The 27,535-nt window shown below is 38.4% G+C and overlaps 1 protein-coding gene and 1 pseudogene across 3 annotated transcripts in view; one reads left to right on the top strand and one right to left on the bottom strand.

The window, feature by feature from the left end:
* Positions 1-27,535, top strand: part of LOC309865405 (chromobox protein homolog 3-like) — a 46,120-nt gene that overhangs the window by 5,137 nt on the left and 13,448 nt on the right. The window contains exons 2-3 of one of the 2 annotated variants that reach the window (XM_082731708.1): positions 1,282-1,328; positions 21,557-21,706. The exons of the other annotated variant lie outside the window; for it this stretch is intronic. The gene's annotated coding sequence lies outside the window, so the exon portion shown is untranslated. The remainder of the gene's footprint in view (positions 1-1,281; positions 1,329-21,556; positions 21,707-27,535) is intronic. 2 annotated transcript variants of the gene reach the window in all.
* LOC309865133 (acyl-protein thioesterase 1 pseudogene) lies at positions 86-9,082 on the bottom strand (annotated as a pseudogene). The gene is made up of 3 exons: positions 9,017-9,082; positions 7,324-7,398; positions 86-747 (listed from the first exon to the last, which is right to left on the bottom strand). The product of its transcript is annotated as an acyl-protein thioesterase 1 pseudogene (transcript).

The raw sequence follows: 27,535 nt of genomic DNA, 5'->3' as shown, positions 1-27,535 counted from the left end.
CCCTAATTTGCAATCCCAAATTGCAATTCCTCTGCTACTCCTAAATAAAAAAATTTTTTTTACTGGTTAAATAACAATTTTGTTTTTAAGGTTGACAAAATTTATCAATGAATTGCTTGATATCTATCATTTCCTGGTGACATGAACCATGCATCATGCCTTCATAGGTTTTTAAGGTTACATTGGTTAGATTTACCAATTTTTTTTTTTTACCTTCCAACAGTAAGAGAACCAACCATTATGGAAACCAAAGAGTGGTAATCTCCATGGCACAAGAATAAAAATATCTGTTAGCCTTTGATAGGACTCCATGGAATGAAAGCCCACAGGGGAAGTCAGTGAGTACAGGGATAGCTGCCAGCTTCTGCTGTGTGGTCCAGCAGTACATAAAAATAAAGCTCTGCCCTGAGAAAATCCTCCCCAAATAATAATGGTAAAAGGAATGCCATTCTTCACTCCTGTTCTATCAAAGCTTTCACATTTTCTGCTAACTCCAGGTTGGCCCTCCTTTGAATCTGGTGAGAGCCCAATAATGTTAAACCAAGAAGGCATAGCCATGGTCACAGTTAATGTAATAGGCATAATGGGCACATGTAGGTAAATAGATTTGATACATGAACTTCTGATACCTGCAAGGTCTCCTGCCCGTCCGTGCCCAGTATCTCCATGGTGGGAAGTCTTAGGACATTGATAGTACTGCCTGGTGAGAAGCCAGAAGGAAAGTGGAGCCTGTGAACTGTGTCCCCTCTAGAAAGCACAGTTTGAATATCATGGATCTAGACCAGTGGTTTTCAATCTTTATCCCATTTGAGAATCATCTGGAGAGCTTTAAAAAAAACACTCTTGAGTGGGCCAAAGAGTTGTTGATTTCAGTGGTCTGGGATTGTAGCTTTAGCACCAGGAATTTTTGCCCCAAGCTCCCCCAGATGATTCTAGTTTGCAGCCAAAGTGAGAACCATTGGCCTAAAATAATGGTTCTCAACCTTTTGCATCGATCAAAATCAGTTGGAGGGTATGTTAAAACAGGGCCCCACCCTCAGAATATTTGATTCAGTAATTCAGAGGTAAGGTCTATAATTTGTTTTTCTAGCAAGTTCCCAGGTGATGTTGATGGTCAAGTTACCACATTTGAGGACCATTAGTTATCCAACAGAAACATAATGTGAACCACATATATAATTTAAAATTTTGCAGGGAGCCATATTTTTTTTAAAGTAAAAGGAGACAGGGGCATCTGAATGGTGCAGTTGGTTAAGCACCCGACTCTTGGTTTCATTTTAGGTCATGATCTCAGGTACTTGGGATCAAGCCCCAAGTCTGGCTCTGCGGTGAGTATGGAGTCCACTTGGGACACTCTCTCCCTTTCCCTCTGCCCCTACCCTACTAAAATAAAGCTTTTTTATAAAACAACAACAACAACATAAAAAGAGAGGTGCCTGGGTGACTCAGTCAGTTAAGTGTCTGCCTTCAGCTCAGGTCATGATCCCAGAGTCCTGGGATCAAGCCTTGCATCAGGCTCCCTGCCCAGTGGGGAGTTGGCTTCTCTCTCTTCCCCTCTCCCTCCCCCTCATTGTGTTCTCTCTTTCAAGCTCTCTCAAATAAATAAATAAAATCTTTTTTAAAAAGTAAAAAGAAACAGGTGAAATATATTTTAGTATATTTTATTTAACCTGATATATCAAAAATACTATGTCAGTGTTATCAATATAAAAATTATTAGTGAGATGTTTTACCTTTTTTTTTTTTTTGGACTGTTTTGAAATCTAGTGTATTTTACACTTATAGCACATCCCAATTTGGACACCAGATTTGTATTAGAAATACTTGTTCTGCACTTAGACTTTATAAAATTTTACAGTTGAAATAGTAGATACAAATACCCAAGTTGTTGCAAACATAACTTAAAAGCTTCCAATGACTAAATTGAGTATACATTTTATATTTAAATTAAAACCAAACAAAAATTTTTTTTTTCCTATGTGAAAAACATGTTAAGACTATTTACTGAAGGGGGCACCTGGGTGGCTCAGTTGTTAAGTGTCTGCTTTGTCATGATCAGGTTGTGATCGCTGGGTCCTGGGATCGAGCCCCCACATTGGGTTCCCTACTCTGCAGGAAGCCTGCTTCTCCCTCTCCTATTCCCTGTGCTTGTGTTCCCTTTTGCTCTCTCTTTCACTGTCAGTTAAATAAAATCTTTAAAAAAAAAAAAAAGACTATTTACTGAAGGTCAGTCATTAATACTATCTACCTGTTTGTACAATTTCAGATTGTTAATACATTGTGCTTCCCAAAGTTCAGATGCAAGCCAAAGATTTAAAAATCAGATTACATTTTGTCATAGAATAATACAACAAATGCTTCTAGGGTATCCTCTTAATGCCCCCTTTAACATATACTGGCAGAAATATACAAAGAATCAAAGAGTGATTCCCTGCAGAGTTTTTTTGTTTGTTTGTTTTGTTTTTGAAGACCTCCTGTATTTGAGAGGGGTGGGAAACACAATTGGGGAAGGGGCAGAAGGATAAGCAGACTGCTTGTCAGGGCACAAGGTCCCAGGACCCCAAGATCATGACTCAAGCCGAAGTTAGATGCTTAACCGGCTGAGATATTAGACACCCTTCCTGGCAGTTTTTAAAAATAAGATGTTTCTAAATAAAATAAAATGCTTCTGAATAAAATATCAGACAAATTTCCATTTGTCTCAGTATTCCATGAGTAGAATTCTCTTCTATATATGCTCTCTGAAAATAGATGAGCAATATAAAGATTTAGTTTCCAACAAATGTGAACTATATAACTTGCTTTAGAAGTCAGAATCAACTACAATCACATTTGGTTTTAAATAATTGTTTTCATCTCACTACATAAAGGACATTCATACAATCTTTGCATTAAAAAAGAAACCATGGGGGCCACCTGGGTGACTCAGTGGATTGATCCTCTGCCTTTGGGGCTCCGGTCATGATCTCAGGGTCCTGGGATCGAGCCCCACGTCCAGCTCTCTGCTCGGCAGGGGGCCTGCTTCCTCCTCTCTGCTTCCTCTCTGCCTGTTTCTCTGCCTACTTGTGATCTCTGTCTGTCAAATAAATAAATAAAATCTTAAAAAAAAAAAAAAAAACCACGGGAATATTTCAAAATGTAAAATATAGTTCAGATTTTCTCTACTAAACTTAAAAACAACTAATTCTAAACTTAAGTGCTCTGCTCAAAATTTTCCAATGGTACCCCACTCATGCATAGAAGCAAAGTTATTAATGACTTACAAGAACCACCATGATCTGCCCCAGTCCCCTATCTCTGTGGCTTTGTTACCTTTCCCCTCCTTTCTTACTCTGTTCCAATTATCACTGACACCCCCCTCCCCAACAGGACAAGCACATTCCTGCCTCAGGGCCTTTGCTTTTGCTGTCCCCTATAACTGGAACACTCTTCACGCAGATCTCTACATGGCTCCCGCAGTCCCTTCAAGTCTTTGCCTAAATGTCATCTGGGACTTCACCAATCATCCCACGTAACAGGACAATTGCTACCCCTCCTTCTCCAACCTTCTTTACTCTCTATCATTCTTCCTTACTTAACTTTTCTCCATGTAACTTTTCACATTTAAATATAAAATGCAATTCACTTATTATTTGTCATCTCACTGCCACCACCACTAACATGTCAACTCTCTGACAGTGATAATTTAATATATTTTGGTCTTTTCTACAGAACTTTACACTTTTATGTTCCTGAACGCTACCTAAGCAACTTTTCTAACTTATTTCACAATCTATTTACTTATATACACACTTCTTTCACATGTACAATTTTTATTTGACCGTCTCCTTTAAGTCATAAAGGGAACAGATCATGTCCTCTTTGGCAAAAGATTTATCTGGAAATAACTAATGAGTCATTAGAATTGGAGAGAGAAACTTCATTGTTGCAATAACTGGTGAAACAGCCTTTCAAATAGTTGTTAGACTTCAAATCATTCTTGAAAAATTGATGTTTTCAGAGCGCCTGACTGGCTCAATCAGAGGAGTGTGTGACTCTTGATCTCAAGATACTGAGTTTGAGCCCCATGTTGGGTGTAGACAATTACTTAAATAAATAACGTTTTTTAAAATTTTGTGTTTTCAGTATTCCTCTAGAATGACATAAATTTGGTTGAGGCTGTTCTCCAATCAATATTCATTTGGATTGTGTAGTTACATAACGTTTTAGTACCCTGTAGAGTTACATCTGCTGTCAATAAAGTACCTATTCATGAATTGCATTATTATATTATTTAAACCTAAAAGCACAACTATTATGAAAAAGATCCAGTTCAGTGATTTTTTCATTTGATTTCACTGAATTAAAATTTTACTACTTTCTAAAATCTGTTTTTTTAACAAATAAATCTAGATAAAAACCGATTCCCATCATTGTCATGAATAAATCTGTATCATTCCTTGCAAGTAGTTTTTAGTGGAGCAACTCACCCATTTGTTGGAGTGATTTTTTAAAAAATTAAATTTATTTAAACTAAAAGACAAAGAAAAACAGTTCACCCATTCCCCCCCGCTACAGACACATAAACATACTCCAACCTCTGGCAACCACTAGCCTACATCTATAAGCTTGGTTTTATTGATTGATTGATGATTCTACATATAAAAGTGATCATATGGTATTTGTCTTTCTCTGTCTGGTGTATTTCACTTACCATAATGTCCTCAAGGGCCATCCATGTTGTTGCAAATGGCAAGATTTCATCTTTTTAATGGCTGAAAAATATTTCATTTTATCTGTATATGCATACATATGAATACCACATTCTCTTTTTCCATTCATCCATCAGTGGAGACAGGTTGTTTCCATATCTTGACTATTGTAAACAGTGCTGCAATGAACATAGGGATACACAAAGCTTTTCAAGTTACTCTTTCATTTTCTGTGACTAAATATCCAGAAGTAGAATTGCTGAATCATGGTAGCTCTATTTTTAATTTTTAATTTTTTGAGGAACCTCCATACTGTTTTCCACATTGGCTGCACCAATTTGCACTCCTACCAGCAGTGTAAGAGGATTCCCTTTTCTCCACATCCTTGCCAACACTGGTTATTTCTAGTCTTTTTGATAATAGCCATTTTAACAGGTATAAGGTTTTGATTTGCATTTCCCTAATGGTTAATGCTACAGAGCATAGTTTTGTGTAACTGTTAGGCATTGGTATGTTTTTGAATGTTGAATTGAGGGTCTCATTTGTGCTGACCACATTTCAAATGCTTAATAGCTACATGTGGCTAGTGGCTACCAAATTAGCACAAATGTAATCCAAAGCATTTGGGTTCTTAAATCAATGTTGTAAGTGACTGAAGAGGTCAAATATACGTATCCATATTTTTGTCATATTCCCTCACATAGTCGTTTGTCCCTTAATTTATTCAAAATGGTTATTGAACACTTAATATACTAAGCCTTAGGCTAGGCACTGATAAACAGAGATAGACTTATGAGGAGAAACAGCTAGTACACAAGTAAAAAAGTTGATAATTACAAAACATGAAGTGTGAAAGAAATTAATGTGCACTTCAGCAATCAGTAACAGGAAGACTAGTTTAAATATTTATAATGTTTCTTCAACTCTATCTTTTCATAACACTCGGGTTGCTTTTTATGTAAGTACTTGAGAATATTTCTGAATGACAGTGTTTCTTCAGGTGTCGCTACAGATAACATCATAAGGCTTTGGTTACATGTGTATAGCAGATTTGTTCCCAGTGGAGTATTTCCAGAAATATTCCATTAATTGGGGCACCTGAGTGTCTCAGTTGGTTGAGAGTCTCACTTTCACTCAGGTCATAATTTCAGGGTCCTGAGATCGAGTCCCACACGGAGCTCACTACTCAGTAGGAAGTCTGCTTCTCCCTCTCCCTATGTTGCTCTTCTTGCTTATGCTCTCTCTCTGTGTCAAATAAATAAACATCTTAAAAAAAAAAAAGAAATATTCCATCAAATATGAAAGGAGAAACGCAAGTAATCATACAAGTAATAACTAATGTTCCTGTCAAAGAGGTTAAAAGTAGTAACTTGAGGGCACCTGGGTGACCCAGTGGGTTGAACATTTGACTCTTGGATTCTGCCCAGTTCATAATCTCAGGATCCTGGGATTGAGCCTCCTTGAGATTCTCTCTCCTTCTCCCTGTGCCCCCCCCCACTCCTGCTTGTGTGCACAGGAGTGCACATGTGCACACACACACACACACACACACACTCTCTCTCTTTCTTTCTTTAAAAAAAAAAAAAAAAGTAGTAGTTTGGGATATAGATGTATAGACTGGAACCAGACTTCCCAGGCTCCTATTCCAGCTTCTCCCCTTCCAGCTTGTTTGCCCGTGTTGTATGACTTACCACCTCTGTCTCCTCAGGTGATTTATTCTCACTAGCACTAACACTGCATGAATATTTCTCAAATGAAAGCAAACAGGATAAAGAAATCAGGCACACTATACACTTAGCTTGAACTTTTAAAAAGAAAATACTGGGCGCCTGGGTGGCTCAGTGGGTTAAGCTGCTGCCTTCAGCTCAGGTCATGATCTCAGGGTCCTGGGATCGAGTCCCGCATTGGGCTCTCTGCTCAGCGGGGAGCCTGCTTCCTCCTCTCTCTGCCTGCCTCTCTGCCTACTTGTGATCTCCCTCTGTCAAATAAATAAATAAAATCTTTAAAAAAAATAAAAAAGAAAAGGAAAATCCTATCCATTCACCATCACTAGAAGAAATTAAGTGTCCCAAGAATATGATTTTTACTTAGAATTTCAGCAAACAGATGTTTTGGGAGAATTGAGACTTGACGGATGTTAATACTAATCCTGGGGTATTAACTAATGCACAAGATTCTTTGCATTTTTTTGTTCTCATAAGTAAATAAATATTATTTGGAATTGCCTATTTTGTTTAAGTCTCGTGTTTTTTTTAATTTTATTTTGTTTATTTTATTTTTTTTTAAAGATTTTATTTATTTATTTGACAGAGAGGGATCACAAATAGGCAGAGAGACAGACAGAGAGAGAGATGAGGAGAATCGGGCTCCCCGCTGAGCAGAGAGCCCGATGCGGGACTCGATCCCAAGCCCCTGGGATCATGACCTGAGCCGAAGGCAGAGGCCCAACCCACTGAGCCACCCAGGCGCCCCTCAGTCTCGTGTTTTTAAATTTGGAGATGAAGGTGCTTGCAAATACAGGTGAATCCACAGAAGTTCTTGAAGTTTGTTTTGTTTTTCCCAGATATCACAGTATAGCTTCCATTATCCATCTTTTATCCATCTCGATTAACTGTCTGCATGTGAAGCTCACCACGCAATTGCCCCTTGTACCTGCACCAGTCCAGCCGTCTTCCTTAAATGGAGGAGTGATAGAACTGTTCAGGTTCTACAAGAAGCAAAGAAATTACATTACTAAAAACTTGGAAAAGCTTGTAGGGTATTCTAGTAGGGGATTGATATGTAACATGTTGCTCCAAAACTTAGTAGCAAGAAATGATAACTGTTTTGTTATCTCTTGTGGATTCTGTGCGTTCAGAATTGGGGAAGGGCTTAGCTGGTTGGTGCTGGCTCAGGATGTCTCCTGTGGTGGCAATTAAAAAGGAGCTAAGACTGGGAAAAAGTATCCCTGGAGAGGCTGGGGGTTGTAGAAGGACCACTCTCCTCTCTTTCCCTCCCTCCCTTTTCATGTAATCTCAGGCTCTCTGTGTGAGATCTCTCCCTGCGGGCTGGTGGGAGCTCCTCACACACAGCGGGGCCACCTCAGGACAGTGAAGCGACTTCTGTGGACCTTGAAGACTTCCAGAACAAGTATTTCAGAAAACAGGATAGAAAGCGACTTTCCTTTTGATTACCTGGCCTTGGAAGTCACATAGTCCCATACTCTGTATCCAGACAGTCACAAAAGCCAAAGAGGAGGGCCAAAGTCACATGCAAGAAGAGCTTCAGGAATAGGAGATGTGCTGCAGCCATTTGGAAAACACCATCTACCACACATGGGTGAAGAGATCTATTTACATTTAGTCTCATCATTATATACATGTATATCATTAGTTTGCCTGAAATAGGCAGTGGGTGGTGCACTCGACATAGACAAATTATCGGTACCAATGTAAAATATGCATAGGTAAACAAGTTGAGAAAAATTTATTCCAGAAAAGCCAGAAAATTTATTTATTTATTATATTATTTATTATTATTATATATTTATTATTATTTATTATTTTATTTATTTATAGTAAATAAATAAATGTATTTATTTATTATTATTTATTATTATTATTTATTCCAGAAAATTTAGAGGTATTTCATAATTCAGTTTACATTCAGGCCCTATCCCTTACTACATCTTTGGTGCATCAGATTTTGGAGCCACTGGTGAGTCTGAACACAAAGAGGTTCCCAAGTGCTTTCTAAGTTGTTCTCAATGTGTTTTAACATGGTATGTTTTCTTCTAATACTTTGAAAAATGGCAACTCTTCAGAACATACGTGTTAGTGCTCAGCCAGAATATTAAATTAGCCCTCATACACCATTCTGGAGTATCTTCACTATCTTAGTTAGGAGATTATTCAGTCATACACTGTTAACAAAGAACAGTAAAAGAATTGTATATTAGAAACCAAAGGCATTTAGGTTTATTAGAACCATGTACTGATTTAGCTGTAGTAGGAATACCATATTGAAACCAGTAATGGACACTAAATACTGACTAAAGAAAACTCCTTTTTTTTTTTGAGAATTTTTTTTAATAGGAAAAAAATGTGCTCCAAAGTTATTGATGGTTTGTTTCATTTTATTGTTCTGTAGTGTTCAAAATTTGTAAAAAGAGTATATATTACTCTCATATTCAGAAAAAAAAAAAAAAAAAACCTGAAAAACTCGGAACATACCCAGGGGAGTGTATGTAATTAAAGCAACATGCTGTAAAATTTTAGGAACCTCAATTATTTTCCTTTTGCTCCAAAGGTTATTAGAGATGATATCTTGGCATCCTGCCTCATTACCTTTCTGCTGTATGGATGCATTAAAATCTGTCGCTGTTTGCCAGTAGGCTCTGGAGCCAACAACATAATGCAACTCTGAGACAGGGAGGGTGAGTTTCATAATGTCTTATTCTGCCAAACACCTGTGCAGATCCACCCTACTTTTCTTACTTCGAAAAAGCCAGACTAAAAACAACCCCCCCCCCAAAAATCTAAACTTAAAAATTTAAAGCTAGGGCGCCTGGGTGGCTCAGTGGGTTAAGCCGCTGCCTTCGGCTCAGGTCAAGATCCCAGAGTCCTGGGATCGAGTCCCGCATCGGGCTCTCTGCTCAGCAGGGAGCCTGCTTCCCCTCTCTCTCTCTCTCTGCCTGCCTCTCTGCCTGCTTGTGATTTCTCTCTGTCAAATAAATAAATAAAATCTTTTAAAAAAAATTAAAGCTAAAAAAGTTTCTAGAAATATAACCGTTTTTCATAACAATATATGATAAAATTTACCATTTAAGTTCAAGTCTCATTCAGAATAGATTTGCATGTAATTTAGTTAATAAATCATTGATTTTCAGATATAACATGATGTTAATAGGAATTCTCTAAATTGTGATATTATATGGCTTTTCACTTCCCAGTATCTTATACATATTTTGAAAATGTTGATGTTACAATTAGAGAAAATAAACATTAAATATGATTTATCTCCAAGTCAGGTTTTCAATTGCGAAAAGATAATGTTTCAAAAATCTACTTAACCTTCTCCTTGGAAGGAATAGCTGGGCATTGCTTTAAAATTGCCATTAGTTTCTGACACTATATTAAATAGCCTTCATATCTCAAACAAGTATTATTTTTTTAAAAATGAACCAAAATATCACCTACATGAAGAGTTAGCCTGGTTGAGTTGCTTTACTCAAGTGGAATTTTAAGTGAGAATATTCTTGTTTTGGAGATCAACTCAAAGTACATTGACTTTGGTAGTCTGAGCTCCATGGGCTGCTCTAGTGGTTAACACCCAGTGACCTGCCAGAAATACAGCTAAGCCGGCATTAGGCACCAACTATCAATCTGTGATGTCACCACAAACTTGGTATTTCAAATCTAGCTTGAAGCTGAAGCTCTTAATGCAGTGGCCAAGCTCCAGATGCTCTGGTTTATGGGTGAGGGAGAATATGTATATGAAAGTCTGTACTCAGAAGAGTTATACAAGAGATTCATTTATGACAGATGAAGAGACCCGAGAGAAAGCACGTAGGCCGAAGGGGAAGTTTGAGGACTAAAATAAATCTTGCCACAGTGGAAACAGCATGACCAAACCATTTTTCTGAACATATGGTCCAAATTCTGAAGGGAAATTGGGAATCTTTGGGTAGGGGATAAACACTGAATGGATTTGGTAGCAAAGTTATTAAGTCATTCTGGGGTTTTGAACAAATAACCAGTCTTTAAGTACTTGTTTTCCACGCAAATCCATGTAATCATTCAAGATTTCCCAGTTAGAGGAGAATTTATATTGACCCAGGAAATTCACATATAATAGTTTGCTTTCAGATTTAGAGATCTATATCCTTTGCTAGAACCATACACAAAATCCACTGGAGAAAGAAGTCAGATCATTTGTCCTGCACCCCGCCCCCCATGTCCATCCCCAGAGCGTGTTTCTCTTCTGTGGCCAGCAGAGCTTCAAACGAGGATTCTTCCTCACCTTACACTGTGGCGGCTGCCTGTCCTGCAATGCAAATGGGCTTTGGAGAGACCTGAGACCATTATACACAACCCCCACCCCCGACACACCCACGGCCTTACTGTGATGGTGCGTAAGGGCCGGGCAGGAATTAAGTTTTATCAGGTAAACAAGAACCAGACGGAGACAGGAATAATCCCCCACACTTCTTTCTTCATGCTTTAGAATCCACTTTTGAGGCAACGGAAAAAAATAAGGAGCTAGAAATGACAAGATCATGCTGAGCAAAAAGGGAGGAAACATTGAAAAACACGGGCAAGTTTAGAGCAAAACTATAAAAATCACTGTGTTAAAAGGAGTATATCAAAATGCTCTCAAGGGCTTGGAGTGAAGTTCAGACCTTGCTCGAGGTCTGTGGGAGAATAAATGTTTGAACATTTTACAGGTCAAGTCCCAGAGACTCATACCTTGATTCATACTTTAACTTGCTTGCCCTGTCTACAGAGAAACTGATCTATAATTGTAGAAAATATATTACTTAATACAGATATTAAACTACCTGCACTTTGTTTTCTATCATTTTTCTTGCAATTCTTCTGATGTTGGAGAGACACCACGTCTATAAAATTTTTTATTCATAATTATCTTTCTTCAATCTATGTATTTTCTTCATAAGTAAATCTGCACAAAGAAAAAGTAAAAGGACATAAGAATAAAGCTCCATACAGTTGAAGCTTTGTGGTAGTTTCTGAAAAATTAAAAAGTAGCAGAGAGAGAGAGAAAGAGAGAGACACTGTACAAATTATTAATTCTCTGGTACCTAAAGATCCCACTTTTTCATATGCCTCCCACACCTCTGAAGAGATAATGTTTTATGAATTTGCTAGAATTAGCCACTTTGAAATCTATGTCAAACACAGAGGAGGAGTGCCTGGGTGGCTCAGTCAGTTAACATTCAACTCTTGTTTTCAGCTCAGAGCATAATCTCAGAGTCCTGATACCAGCCCCAGGTCGGACTTTGCTCTTGGTGTGGAGTCTGCTTGAGATTCTCTCTCCTTCTCCCTCTACCCCTCCCCCACACTCTTATGAGTGTATTCTCTATCTAAGAAAGAAAGAAAGAAAGAAAGAAAGAAAGAAAGAAAAAATTATGACATCAGTGTGTTCCTGGCAGTAGATAAGGTAGTTCTTGGTGTACTTGTTATCTACTAATATGTAAGAAATTGCCACAAAACAGTGGTTAAAATAACAGCATTTTTATCTCACAGCTTTTGTAGGTCAAGAATCCAAAGGCAGCTTAGATGGTAGCCCTGGTTCAGGGCCTCTCACAAGGATGCGGTCAAGGTGGCCTCAGGGCTGCTTTCATCTCTAGGTTCGACCCCCTGGGAGAATCAGATGCTAAGCTCGAGGGTGTTAGCAGGATTCAGTTCTTGGTGGGCCGAGCTTGCTCTTTGAGGCCTTCCATAGGGTAGAGCAATCATAGCAGCCTGCTTTGTCAGAACAAGCAAGCAAGAAGATCTAGAAAGAGAATATGAGCAAAATGGAAGTCAGTCTTTTATAACCTAATTTCAGAAGTGACATCACATCACTTTTGCCATATTCTATTCTTCAGGGTAGGGGACTGGCAGACAATAAATACACTAATATATACAATATTGGGTAGGACAAGTGCTGTGGGAAAAATAAGCAGGATATACCTGAATCCTCTGACTCATTAAGGGGAATATATAGTTCATCTTAAATCAGCCCTCAAGTCTTGCATAAAACTTTTTATGTCAATAAAGTACACTCAGTTCAGTCCAGCAGTTGTTTATTAAGCCCTTACTATGGGCTAGGCCCAGAGCTAAACTCTAGGGAGGCAGGAATGAGCTTGCTGCTCTGAGAAGTGGATTGTCTGGACTTAGAGGGTATAATTTCCTCTGGAATCTCGCAGGGCTGGATTAGGGTTTCCCCTTTTGTGATCATAAAATAATGGGAGCATTTATGGGTTCACCTCCAAGTCGCATCTGTTTTAGTGTATCTCTTTGCTTCTTGATTGTGAACTGTTTGAGAGCAAGACTTACATTTCATTAATTTCTGAATTCTTAATGCTTGGGGGCTCAGCGGGAGGTCAGTAAATGTTTGTGGAGGCACACTTGAAGAGACAGGGATTGTGCATGCCCCGGGACTCTCTCTGACTTCTGTTTTAAGTGGTAAAACAGAGTGGCAGTTTTCTCTCTTAGGTTTCAGTCAAAATCAATGAGTGTCATTGATATGAGACCTGATAGGAGGTAAGAAATGTATTTATCAAGACCATATGCATTCTTTCCAAGGAAAACTGGTTAGAAACCCATTGCTATGTTTTAGTAACCAAAAGTCCTTCTTTATCTCAGCCCTTCCCATCTTCCCTGACCCCAGCCTGTGCAACAGTCTCACCCATCATGCTCTCCCTCAGTTCTTGCCCTAAAATGAGTGAGTGATCTGGGTGCTGGAGAAGACAACCATATTATTAAGGGGATGACCCCTGCTTTTGCTGGTTTTACTGACAAGTCTTAGAAAAAAAACACAGATGAAGTTTTAAGATAATTTTTACAAAAAAAGAATCAGAGTCAAATGTCAGGTCTTCAGGGAAATAAAGAGATAGATAAAAATTTGAATAGAACTGAACTTCTCAAGGTCAATGTGTTCTGTGTGTATATTGTATCAAAACAATTACATCATGTAGCCTTTTCTCTGAATAAGGCCTAATATCTGCCCACACCCAGCAAAATGGCTTTTTGATTCTAAGTTTTTCTCAAAGGCAAATGTTTTCCCACACTCAGAAATGTGTTCTTGGCCCTTTGAGTATTCGTTTTAGTTCAAGTTTCAAACTTTTGATTCTCAATTCTTTTGTTTAGCTTTTTAAGCATGTGCTAGCGCAAAAGAGAACATTATTTTTTTCTCTGCTTAATTGACTCAAATAGTTAATAATTATTTCTAGGAATTTTTGGTAAAAATACTTTTAAACCAGGAAGTAGGAAGAGAAATTCCACCAGACAATCTTGTGTTTTGAGAATGTAACAAATAGGAGGACTTAGAATCAAAGGCCTGCCTTCTTCTGGATTGTTCTGTTGTTAGCACACCACACTAATAAACTATTCAAATGGGGCACCTGGGTGGCTCAGTCGATTAAGCGTTTTTCTTTGGCTCAAGGCATGATCCCATGGTCCAGCGATCTGAGCAGGGAGCCTCTCTCTCTCTCCCTCTGTTGCTCCCCCTGCTTGTGCTGAATCTCTCTCTCACCCTCTGTGCCAAATAAATAAATAAATAAAATCTTTAAAAAAAAAAAAAAAGACAGAAAAAACTACACATATGTTATTATTGCTCAGGAAGAGTTGGATTAAATTAACAACCCTGATGGTAAATCAACAGCCTTGAATCAGCTTAGAGGGAAATCTCTAATTGAATGTCACTGGGCTCTATCATTTTCTATATTCTTTAACACTCATCAGCTTTTTAGATGAAAATGTGAAGGCACACCTTTTGAAAAATAATGGGATATGTCTTTTATTTATAGCTTTTTATTCTGATTCTAAAAATAGGTCATGCTTACTACAGATAATTTAGAAAGCACCAGAGGAAATTACCGATAGTAATGTGACTTTTCCTTCCCAGGGGCAAATTGTATTTCTCAAATAATTTAACATGGCTCTGAAATAGCTTTGCCTTTGCCAAACATCTATTTGATAGGTCTAGCAACATATTAACTAAATTGATGACCGACATAGAGATTAAAAGAAGAGTTAATAGGTAGAAGAGAGTTCTAAGATTCAAAAACTCGCTGCAGTCTGGAAGAATTAGGTTGAAATGAACAAGATAAATGGTAGCAAAAGGAAATGGGAAGCTCTGGTAGAGAAACCAGTGTGCACACTGAGGGAAGAGGCAGTGTTCAAAGAGGAGATCCTATGGAAAAGACCAGGCGCTTCTCATTGATGACAATTAAGTCAGCATTTTGCTATAGTTGCTACAAAAAAAAAAAAAAAAAAAAAAAAAGCTAATGCAAGCTTGTGTACCACTGGTGAAACATAGAATCCAGATGAAGGGATTCTATTTCCCTTGTTTCAGGCTACATCTAGAGAATCGTTTTCATTCTACATGCACATTTAAAGACAGTCTTGATAAACCCAGAGTCTTCCCTGTTAAAAAAATTTTTTTTTAAATCATGGGATATAAGAAATAGTTGGAGGGACTGGTGATGTTTATCTTTAAAAAAAATTCTAAGGGAAGATATTCTAGCTGTCTTCAACAATTTGAAAGGGTTTTTTCTTTCTTTCTTTCTTTTTAAGTGGGCTGCTCCAGAAAGCATGAGGAGGATCAAGAGGTATAATTGTCATTCAGATTTCAGCATAAATGAGATTTCCTCAGCAATGTCTTGGCTGAAGTAGCCACCTAGTAATGAGTATGTTACCCTATTTTAATTTTCTGTAAAACATGTTATTGCTTTCTATTCATTTGATTTTTTTCCCTTTAAACTTAATTCATTTACTTATTGACTGTTGGACTGTGTTTTCTCACTGGAATATAGCTTCCTTGAGAATGTGGTTCCTTCTACCTTGTTCACAGTTATATACAGTACCTTGACAGTGTTCCTATAACTCTTTATTGAATGAATTAACTTATGGAGAGGCAGTTTGGGGCTTACCAGAAAAAAAGAATTTTCTTTCTGTGGAGACAGAAAAAGCAGAGGTGGGGGTATCAGTCACAAAGCATATTTTATATTAACTCGTTTTATGTTCATAGTTTATCATTAGCTATCCTTTGAGCACTTACAGGACAGAAATAGGCAAGGAAGTAAAAAAGCTCAGAGAAGATAAGTAACTTTGCCCTACCTCAGCTTGCTTGAACTGGGATTATAATCCAGCCTGTTTCTAAATGCAGTGGGATTTGTACTATGCCATAAACAGAGCAAGATTTGGGGGATTTTATGGAGATGAACTTTCCCTCACTTGAGCCAAGGCTAGATGGTCATTTATCAAGGGTGCTAAATTATGCTAGATATGGATTCTTGAACTGAGTGAGATGCTGGACTAGATCCAACTCTAAAATTCTGTGATTCTATGATAGAATCAGCCCATTCATGACAGGAATTGATTCTGTAATAGGATTTCTTTATGTGGCAATCACAAAAAAGAAAAGAAAACTTTTCTGAAACTATTGCTTGGAACCCAAGAATGTGAACTCACACAATTGCTGAGACGTTATCCCTTAATCCTAGCTGAATGCCTTGGAAAGTGCACACAGAAATATACCCGTTTGCAAATGCAATTGCTCCTATAATCTGCAAGTGAAAATAAAAACGAAAACCTCAAAACTATAAAATGGAAAGTTTTCAATGAAGAAAGCAAATTGTACAATGATTGTGGTGGTAATTGTTCCATATGAATGTCTAAGCAAAGTTCATATCATGAACTGTGAAAGGAGTCAAACAAAGAAAAAAGAATATTGGCAATGTGCCAGACGTCATTCTTGGAACGCATTAGTCCAACTATTATAGTATTAGCCATGATAGGATTAGCTGATACAAATCACCTCCAAATGAGAATACGTTCTATAGGAGCTACTTGTTACCTTACACCTTGAATATATTCAGAATCTTCTTTTATTTGAACCTCCCCGAACATTTTTTCATGTGTCTGGTAGCCATTTGCAAGTCTTCTTTGGAGAAGTGTCTGTTCATGTCTTCTGCCCGTTTTTTGACGTGACTATCTGTTTTGTGTGTGTTGAGTTTGTATGTTGAAATGTTGAGATCTCTTGAGTTCTGTTGAGATCTGTTGAGTGTGTTGAGATCTAGGATATCAGCCCTTTGTAGTGTATTTTGCGGCTATCTTCTCCCATTCCGTGGGATGTCTCTTTGTTTTGCTGACTGTTTCCTTTGTTGTGCAGTTTTTGATCTTGAGGAAGTCCCAAAAGTTCATTTTCACTTTTGTTTTCTTTGCTGATGGAGACATGTCTTGAAAGAGCTGTCTGTGGCCAATGTCCAAGATGTTACTGCCTATGTTCTCCTTTAGGATTTTGATAGCTTCCTGCCTCACATTGATATTTTTTATCCATTTTGAGTTTATCTTTGTGTATAGTGTAAGATAATGGTCAAGTTTCATTCTTCTACACATAGCTGTCCAATTTTCCCAGCACCATTTATTAAAGAGACTGTCTTTTTTCCACTGTATATTCTTTCTTGCTTTGTCGAAGATTATTTGACCATAGAGTTGCAGGTCCATATCTAGGCTCTACTTTGTTCCACTGGTCTATGTATCTGTTTTTGTGCCAGTACCATGCTGTCTTGGTAATCATAGCTTTGTAGTAAAGCTTGAAATCAGGCAACACGATGCCCCCAGTTTTGTTTTTCTTTTTCAACATTTCCTTAGCAATTCAGGGTCTCTTCTGGTTCCATACAATTTTTAGGACTGTTTGTTCCAGCTCTTTGAAAAATGCAGTGGAATTTCAATCAGGATGTCATTGAAAGTATAGATGTCTCTATGCAGTATAGACATTTTAACAATGTTTACTTTTCTAATCCATGAGCATGGAATGCTCTTCCATCTTTTTGTGTCTTCTTCAATTTCTTTCATGATTGTTCTGTAGTTCCTCGAGTACAGATCCTTTACCTCTTTTGTTAGATTTATTCCCAGGTATCTTATGGTTCTTGGTGCTACGGTAAATGGAATCAATTCTCTCATTTCCCTTTCTGTATTTTCATTGTTAGTGTATAAGAAAGCAACTGATTTCTCCACATTGATTTTGTGTCCTGCCACATTACTGAATTGCTGTATGAGTTCTAGTAGTTTGGGGGTGAAGTATTTTGGGTTTTCCATATAAAGTTTCATGTCATCTGTGAAGAGAGAGAATTTGACTTCTTCCTTGCCAGTTTGAATACCTTTTAAAATTTCTTTTTGTTGTCTGATTTCTGTTGCTAGGACTTCTAATACTATGTTGAACAACAGTGGCAAGAGTGGACATCCTTGTCGTGTTCCTGATCTCAAAGGAAAAGCTGTCAACTTTTCCCCATTGAGAATGATATTCACTGTGTGTTTTTCATAGACAGATTTTATGAAGTTGAGGAATGTTCCCTCTATCCCTAAACTTTGAAGCATTTTAATTAGGAATGGCTGCTGTATCTTTTCAAATGCTTTTTCTGCATCAATTGAGAGGACCATGTGGTTCTTCTCTCTTCTCTTATTGATTTGTTCTATCACATTGATTGATTTGCAAATGTTAAACCACCCTTGCATCCCAGGGATAAATCCCAGCTGGTCATGGTGGATAATCTTTTTTATTTTTATTTTTTTCAGATTTTATTTATTTATTTGACAGAGAGAGAGAGAGAGAGATCACAAGTAGGCATAGAGGCAGGCAGAAAGAGAGAAGGGGAAGCAGGCTCCCTGCTGAGCAGAGAGCCGGATGTGGGGCTCAATCCCAGGACCCTGAGACCATGACCTGAGCCAAAGGCAGAGGCCTAACCCACTGAGCCACCCAGGCACCCCTGGATAATCTTTTTAATGTACATTGGATCCTATTAGCTAGGATCTTGTTGAGAATCTTAGCACCCATATTTATCAGGGATATTGGTCTGAAATTCTTCTTTTTGTTGCTGTCTTTGCCTGGTTTGGGGATCAGGGTAATGCCGGTTTCATAGAAAGAATCTGGAAGTCTTCCTTCTGTTTCTATTTTTTTAAACAGCTTCATGAAAATATATTTCTTCATGAAAATATATTTCAATATTTCTTTGAATGTTTGGTAGAATTCTCCAGGGAATCCATCAGGTCTTGGTCATCTTTAGCCATCAGGGATATCAAAATCAAAGCCACATTGAGATACCACCTTATACCAGTTAAAAAGGCCAAAATCAATAAGACAGAAAACAACAAATGTTGGAGAGGATGTGGAGAAAGGGGAACCCTCTTACTCTGTTGGTGGGAATGCAAGTTGGTACAGCCACTTTAAAACAGTGTGGAGATTCCATAAGAAATTAAAATTAGAGCTACCCTAAGACCCTGTAATTGTGCTACTGCGTATTTACCCCAAAGATACAGATGTAGTGAACAGAAGGGCCATCTGTACCCCAGTGTTCATAGCAGCAATGGTCACAGTCATCAAACTGTGGAAAGAGTCAAAATGCCCTTCAACAAACAAATGGTTAAAGAAGATATGGTCCATATATACAATGGAATATTATGCCTCCATCAGAAAGAATGAATACCCGACTTTAGTATCAACATAGATAGGTCTGGAAGAGATTACGCTGAGTAAAATAAGTCAAGCAGAGAGAGTCAATTATCATATGGTTTCACTTACTTGTGGAGCATAAGGAATAGCACGGAAAACACTGGGAGGTAGAGAAGAAAAGTGAATTGGGGGAAATTGGAGGGAGAGACAAACCATGAGAGACTGTGGACTCTGAGAAACAAACTGAGGGTTTGGGAGGGGAAGGGGATTGGGGGAGTTGGGTGAGCTTGGTGGTAGGTATTAAGGAGGTCACATATTGCATGGAGTTCTGTCTGGTGCATAAACAATGAATCTTGGAACACTGAAAAAAATGAAATTACAAAAAAAATAATTTTTAAAAATCAAATCCTGAAGTTTCTTTTAAGGGGTTAATGTAAATCAGATACTGGTGAACAATTAATTAATTACTTGATTGATTGATTAACTCAGGTTGAGAGGAGTTACATTTAGATATGTGGACAAAAGATATTCTGCAAAAGGATTATCTATGAATCAGAGGTTAACAATATATCAAGGCTTCTAAATTATTATAAGGGACTAACATTGTCACAGAATTTTTTTCTGAAATCTTAAGCACTTCCCAATCTTTGCTAATTTTTTTTGTTTAGCTTTCTAATGCTTATAAATAAGGATATTCCTAGATAATGTGCATAAAAGTCTATGCTGAGTTCAGTAGCTATCTGTGAGAAACTAATTTGCTTTTTAATTGGTATAGAAATTGAAAGTGAAATCAAGTTATATATTTGTAGAATATAAAATATTAGTATTTTTAATCAGTCATCACAACATAAAGGTGACTTTATGTTATGTTATGTCAAGGGAATTCAGCACAGGGTAGATGGGAACTAGAAATGTCTTCACAAAATAGGACCTAGCACCTAGCACAGGAAACTTACCAGGCAAATTTAGTTTCCTTCCTTCCTGTTTATCTAGCAAAGGAATCATTGTTATGCACACACAGGTCCTTGACTGATGATGATTTGACTTCCAATTTTTTGACTTTGCAATGACACCAGAGCAATACACATTCAGTAAAAACTACTTAGAATTCTGATTTTTGATCTTTTCCTGGGCTCGTGATGTGTGGCACATTCTCTATTGTGACCCTGCTCAGGGGCCGCTGGGCTCCTAGTCAGCCACGTGATCACAGGCGAACATAACCAATCCGCTGACAAGCGTTCTGTACCCACACAACCATTGTTTTTCACTTTCAGTACAGTATTCTGTGAATTACATGAGATATTCAACACCTCATCACAAAATAGGATTTGTATTAGATGATTTTGCCCAACTATAGGCTAATGTAAGTGTTTGTAGCAGTTTAAGGGAGGCTGGGCTAAGTGAGGATGTTCAGTAGGTTAGGTTGTATTAAATGCACTTTCAAATTATTATATTTTCAGTTGATGGCAGGTTTATTGGGATGTAATCCCACTGTAAATTGAGGAACATCTGTAGCTGTGTCTTATTCTGTGACCTAAATATAATTATTTTGTAAACTAAATATCTTAAATGGATTATTAGCACTTATTTTAGAGATATGTAGCCAGGCCTCATCATTTCTATATTGTATAAAATTGTATTGTGTTAAGTAAATTTTGCTTAAACAAAGAAACTCTTTAAGCTCTTGAGTAATGGATCATACCTGCTTGGCATTAAGATTCAGAATAAAAAGGCAGTATATGACATCTGCATATTTAAATCACTGAAATAAACTACTAAATTCATTTATTCTTACATGTCAGTGTGGTGGGATCTGAGATCAGATGCTCCATTATTCTGCTTTTGGTTGAATGGAACATTCCAAACTCTTGAATCAGAAGGGTAAATGTAGTTTATTCAAAATAATTATTCTTTCATATAAATACACCGATCAAGTTATAAAAATATTACCATCTCTTAGGGACAACTTATCACTGTACAATTCCCAAGGGAAATTTGGGACGACACTATTGAACACAAGTGACAATACATGACAGTGACCAACAGAGGAGGACACATCACACATAGGAGAGAAAAGTATCTGGGAGAAACCAGCCTTGTATCTACAGCTTGGTAATAGAATTCCTGATGGTTTAGGCTATAGTAACTGCCCTTTAGAGTAAGGCTAATTGCAGTAGCCAAGATCTTCATACTCTGCTGATACTTGTTTGCCAAATTTATTCTCTTTCCTCCATTATATATGCTTTTTTTCCTTTCCTCTTCTGTGTATCCCACATTTTTTAAGGTATAATGCACTGTCCGTAGAAGAGATACATTCTTTTAAAAACACACACATATATATGTAATCTATATAATATAAAATCATTTATTTGGATCAGAGGAAACTTCAGACAATGTATGTTCTGATTTAGTCTTTACCTAGCTTTTGTTTATTTCAATATTCCATGGGAAAGAGTGCATCAATATCATGCAATAGATGATTAATATTAAATCAATATTGAGAGTAACCCAAATGCTTGCAATTTCTGATTTTAACATCTGACTTTTTTATTGAAGTCAATATAAAGAAGGTGACTGTGTTCAAGATTAACTAACTTCTTGTGCATCTCAGAAGAGCAAGAGTTCTTTTTGCCTTGAAACAAGGAACATGAGCACATCTGTTCCTAAACATCCACCTAACCAAGGCCCTATTGTTTATTGTGTTCTAGACTGTAAAGACCCTGCCACAGTGATTTTGTGCTCCCCTGAAGGAGGCTGAAAAGGAAACCAGCATTGTTGGCTATCTCTTTTGTAGGAAGCATTTTGAAGGCACTTTACATACAATATCTTAATTCTCACCACCATCCTGCGGACTGAATGTAAGTATTCCTGTGCTCCACTGATAGCCCAGGTCATAGACACTACATTTGATGAAGCGATTTAAAGACAGAAGCAGAAAAACTGATTGTGAGATAGATTTGGAGGATGCATTGTCCAATATGGCAGCCACTAGCCACATGTGATTATTTAAATTTAATCAACTAAAATTAAAAATTCAGTCCCACAGGGTCACTAGCTACATGTCAAGTGCTTAGTAGGCACATAGGGCTAGTGGCTGCTGGATTGGACAGCACGCATTATAGAACATTCCCCTCATTGCAGAATGTTCTAGTCTATGCAGAATGTTCTCCCCATAAGGTTTGCAAAAGTTAAAATAGATGGCACTTTCATTCCACAAAACAAAAAATAGAGTTTGACATACTACTGAGTAAATAGATTGAGCAAATATTATTTCAATTTTAAATGAAAATTCATCATGTGGGGGCCTGGGTGGCTCAGTGGGTTAAGCCGCTGCCTTCGGCTCAGGTCATGATCTCAGGGTACTGGGATGGAGTCCCGCATCAGGCTCTCTGCTCAGCAGGGAGCCTGCTTCCCTCTCTCTCTCTCTCCCTGCCACTCTGCCTACTTGTGATCTCTGTCTGTCAAATAAACAAATAAAATCTTTAAAAAAAAAAAAAAAGAAAATTCATCATGTGACCAACAACAGAGATGGCCGTTAACCTTTCTCCTCAGCCTGACTAATCTTCAGATAGTCTTCTTCCTCACACTGGAGCCCCTGACTTCCTTTCTCTTAGCTCATTTTCTTTAGAAAACTTATAATTGTAAATGATTTCATTGAGCCTTTGAGGCAGATCTTTTAAGAGCATTCTCCTGGTTTTGCAACCCAGGAATATCTTTCTCGATGACTTGGGAGCCAACTCTTTGAAATATTAATCATCAAAGAAGTTAGCACCCCTCTCTTCCAGTTCCAGTGGGAGGGTCAAAGCCTAACTTCAATGGGCACCTTTCTCCAGGTTACAGAATTACGAGTTTACGAGTTTATTATTGTTTTGGATAAAGCCAAATAGCAAACTGATGGCCTATGGATCCCCACCCAAATGTTTTTTAGTACTTTCCCACTACCTAACCCCAGCATTTAAAAAGCCCTACATTTTCTGCTTCAGTGAATTTTAGTTCCGAGTTAGTTCTGACATCTCTCCCCTAATGCAACAGGCGTGAGTAAAGTCTTTCTTGCCTACTTAACTGCCACCTCCTGACAGCACACGGGAGAAGAATGAGGCACAAAGAAATCAGCTGCAAGAGAATGGGGGCAGGGGACGACAATAGAAAAGACTGTCACCCTGAACAACTCCTCAGTCTCATATTTATTAGAAAGTGATTAACAACCAACAGAGAAGCTGGAATAGGTTACACAGTGACCATGAGTCTTGTAGATGCGTAGGAAGAAAGGCAAGATACGTCTGGTCACTAGTACATGACCTACAGTGAGAAAACCCAAACAAAAGGATTGTCTAACTAACTGCTGATGCTCTCTGGGCAAGGGGAGATAACGGGAAAATGAAGCAGGCGGGGCTCCATCCTGAGCAAGCCGGGCATTCCCAGCTGCTTGGCTTCAAGGACCTATATCGTCCTCCCCCCCAGAGGCCTGTTGCCAGTACATGTTCTTCTTAAGGCTGTATCTAAGCATGTTTGGTAACTAGTATAATTTCTTGTAGATTATATTTTAAGCAGTACATTGTTCTGAGGGACAGTTACATTAACTTGGTGTCATTTTTACTCTGACATCAGTTTTTGGAAAGTGGAAATAGTCATTCAAAAATAGTTTTTGATGTTTTCTTAAGATAAACCAACTATTAAATGGTCCACATAGTTGTAATCGTATAGTTCTGTGAACAAAGTGAAATGGTTTGATTTCAAAGGTAGGTTCAATTCCAGGATTTAAGGATATAGAACTGTAATTACATGTAGCTTTGCCTGACACCACTTCAAATCTACACATGTCTATTTCCCAGTTTAACTGCTCTACCATGAAAATATGATGGGAAAGGAAAGCAAGTTTTTTATCTAGGAACACTTTCTCTAGAACATGCTCCTTCTCTGGCTGAACACTGAAGTAAACCTCATCTAGGCTTAAAATGGTAGAGCTGGGTTCCAGCAACCTACAGTAGTGCCCCCACTTATCCATGGTGGATACGTTCTAAGACCCTCAAAGGATGCCTGAAACTATAGGTAGTATCAAACTCTCTCTATATAATTTTTCCCCATATGATAAAGTTTAATTCATAAATTAGGCACAGTAAAGAGAGGAACAACAATAACTAATAATAAAATAGAACAATTATAACAATAAACTGTAAAAGTTGTAAGATATGGTCTCTCTCTGCCTTTCAGAAAGTGTGTCTCCTTTCCACAACACACAGAACTCACTGCTCTATTGAGTAGCTCAAGTAAAGGACAAGTTGCACATAGACTTTAATAGCATGAGAAGGAATTTTAGTCTAAAATAGAACTGAAGGATATAAAATGGGAAAATCTCATACATGTGTCTGCAGGAATATTAAACTTAAGGACTGGGATATCGATTTCCTATAAATGCCTGATTCATAGAACACTGATAATATTGGAATTTTCTTAAATGACAGGGAATTAGTCAGGGATTGCCTATATCAACTTTGGGAAGTTCCAGTTATGGCTTCGGGAGGCATCGGTAAGAAATGACCCGGCTCAGGCTGGTCTCACAAAATAAGCTGACTTGAGCTGTTTCTGTGACTGGACTGATTCTGTCTTCTCGGGAATTTTCAAAGTTGGTCTCCACTTGGTTTTGGTTTCCACAGACTCTAACTGAGCTCTCTTCTCTTTACATTCCTGCCCATAAATGCAGTCCTCCCCAAACCCTCAAGGGACTTGCCTTTTACCATTTTACCATTTCACCATTTACATGTCCTGAACTGCAATTCCTCTGCTGTGTCCTAAAAACTTACCTTTTTGACATTTTTTAGCTTGCCTCAGTTTGTCACTTTATTTAGGTTGGCAAGGCCAAAAAGAGTAGAACACGATAATGGTGGAGAAGGTAGAAGTGGTTCCCTCCCATTGGAGCAGCAAAGGACCAACTTCTGTCTTCAAATATATAGTGCCACCTACACTTCCAGTAGTCTCCAAGGTAGTTGCAGGACAACTATCCTTACAATGCATTCAAGAGAAAACTTGAGTGGGGGGCACTGGGGTGGCTCAGGTGGTTAAGCAACTGACTCTTGACTTTGGCTCAGGTCATGATCTCAGGGCTGTGAGATTGAGCCTCATGTCAGACTCCATGGTCAGTAGGGAGTCTGCTTGAGATTCTCTCTCTTTCTGTCTCTCCCTCTCCCCCTCCCTCTCCTCATGAACTCTCTCTCTCTCTCAAATTAAAAAAAATTTTTTTTTTCTAGAAAAGAGAAAATTTGATTGGATTCAAAATACATTCTCATCTTTACAGGAAATGTACTATTATATTTGTCAATAAAAAATGAGTGATAATACCTTTAAATATAGTTTTAAACATCATAAACTTCTGAGTGCTTATAAAAATGTTCTCTTTTTTTAAAGATTTATCTTAGAGAAAGAAATAGAGAGAGCATGCACATGCCAACAAGGGAGGGCCAAAGGGAGAGGAAGAGGGAGAGAAGCAGACACCCCACTGAGTGTGGAGCTTAGTCTAATGACCTTGAGATCTTGACCTGAGCCAAAATCAAGAGTTGGACACTAAACCCACTGAGCTACACATGCTCCCCCTTACTTTTTTTTTAATTATTTAAGTAAATTTCTCACCAATGTTGATGATCAAGAATCTGAGAATCAATCTTCTCTGAACAGAAGAAAATAGCCACATCTGTTTTAAGATGACAGGGCATGTGGGCATCTAGAACCCGACTCCCTCATATACCAGCTGAGAGGCCTTAAAGCCTGTAACACCTCTGTCTACCTTTTCACTACTTTGATTCTCAAGCCAATGTGCCCCCAATCATGGCACCCACAGTGTTTAGCTCCAACAGAACTCTGCTGGTCACGAGGACCATGGATTCCAAGAACAAGATCCTGGCCTAGAGCAGCAGTGCTAAATTGGTTGCAAAAACACTTTCTTTCTTCTTTTTTTTTTTTTTAAAGATTTTATTTATTTATTCGACAGATAGAAATCACAAGTAGGCAGAGAGAGAAGAGGAAGCAGGCTCTCCACAGAGCAGAGAGCCCAGTGTGAGGCTCAATCCCAGGACCCCGGGATCATGACCTGAGCTGAAGGCAGAGGCTTTAACCCACTGGGCCACACAAGCACCCTGCAAAAATACTTTTGATAAGACCTCCTACTCCAGCTCAGTAATTTCCTGGGATGCTACTTTGGTAGAGAAAAGCTTTAAACTTCTAAAACCTATCAATGATCAGGCCCCGTCTCCTCCTGAAAGTGGTTGGGTTTGACCTGTTCTTAATGCCTAGCTGTGGCCCAGCGGAGGTCACCAAGTCAGTGAAAGTCCTTTGCTCCCTCACTCCTAGCTTCCCAGTGGCCCTCCTCTCCCTCTTCAAGCAGAGAGGTGCACTCTCTGCCCCACGGAGGAGAAGTCTCCCTCTGCCTCTCAGGCCCCAGTGGCAATGCCACCACCTAAATCCCACTGAATATTTGTGATGAAGATGCTAAAAGAGCTACCAGACATTGCTGCCATTCCCTCTTGCCTTCCATGGCTGCTTGTCACTGCCTGACATTCCTGGCAGAGGCAGACGCTCCTACAGCCTCTGACTCCCTAACTCTCCCTAGAGACTGCCTCTGATGTCCCATCAGATGATGATAGGTCCCCAATGCATTCTCTTGGGCTCCAGCTCCTGGAGAATCATATGAGTTACATCTTTAAAACAGTGTTTATGAAGAAATACAGATCACCTCTTTCCCCAAGATGTCGAGAAATGATCGTCTTATCTGAAATGATCACCTTATCTATGTCCTGCTATGCTGTGTTCTGAATCATGTTGCATATTCTCCTGTTCATAGCTTCATTCAAAGAAATTTGGAAGAGAAAAATAATTGAAGGGTTTGGAAGAGAAAAATAATCTGAAGGGATTATACATTATTAGAAAGTTTATCCATTCCATTGCAAACATAAAATCCGATATTAGAAAGTCAGTTGCAATACTATATAAATTCAATATTTAGCACCCATACTTTTTTTTTTAAAGATTTTATTTATTTATTGGACAGACAGAGATCATAAGTAGGCAGAGAGGCAGGCAGAGAGAGAGGAGGAAGCAGGCTCCCCACGGAAAAGAGAGCCTGATGTGGGGCTCGATCCCAGGGCCCTGGGATCACGACCTGAGCCGAAGGCAGAGGCTTTAACCCACTGAACCACCCAGGCGCCCCAGCACCCATACTTTTAATTTTCTTATTGTAGTTATGGAATAAAAAGAAATTATTCTGGAATGCATTGTGCTGCCCCCCCCCAAAAAAAGATATGTTGAAGTCCTAACCACCAGTGCCTCAGATTATGATCTTATGGGGAAATAGGGTCATGACAGATGCAATTAATGAAGTTGAGGTCATACAGGAGTAGAGTGGTCTCTTTGATTCGATATGACGGGTGTCCTTGCAAGAAGATGGTTACTGAAGACAGAGGAGACTCAAAGGAAGAATGCCATGTAACGACAAGGGCAGATATTGGAGTTATACCATTGCAAGCCAAAGAAAGACAAAGATTGCTGGCAAGCCACAAGACGCAAGGAAGGATTTCCCCTACATGTTTCAAAAGGATCACAACTCTCCCAATATCTTGATTTTGGACGGAAAGTCTCCAGAACTGAAACAATACATCTCTATTGTTTAAAGCCACCTGGTCTGCAATACTTTTTGTGCT

Source organism: Mustela nivalis (assembly GCF_964662115.1).
Source record: "Mustela nivalis genome assembly, chromosome: 5".
Lineage (NCBI taxonomy): Eukaryota > Metazoa > Chordata > Mammalia > Carnivora > Mustelidae > Mustela > Mustela nivalis.
Note: the sequence above shows the minus strand (reverse complement) of the source record. Positions and strands in the feature narration are given on the sequence as shown.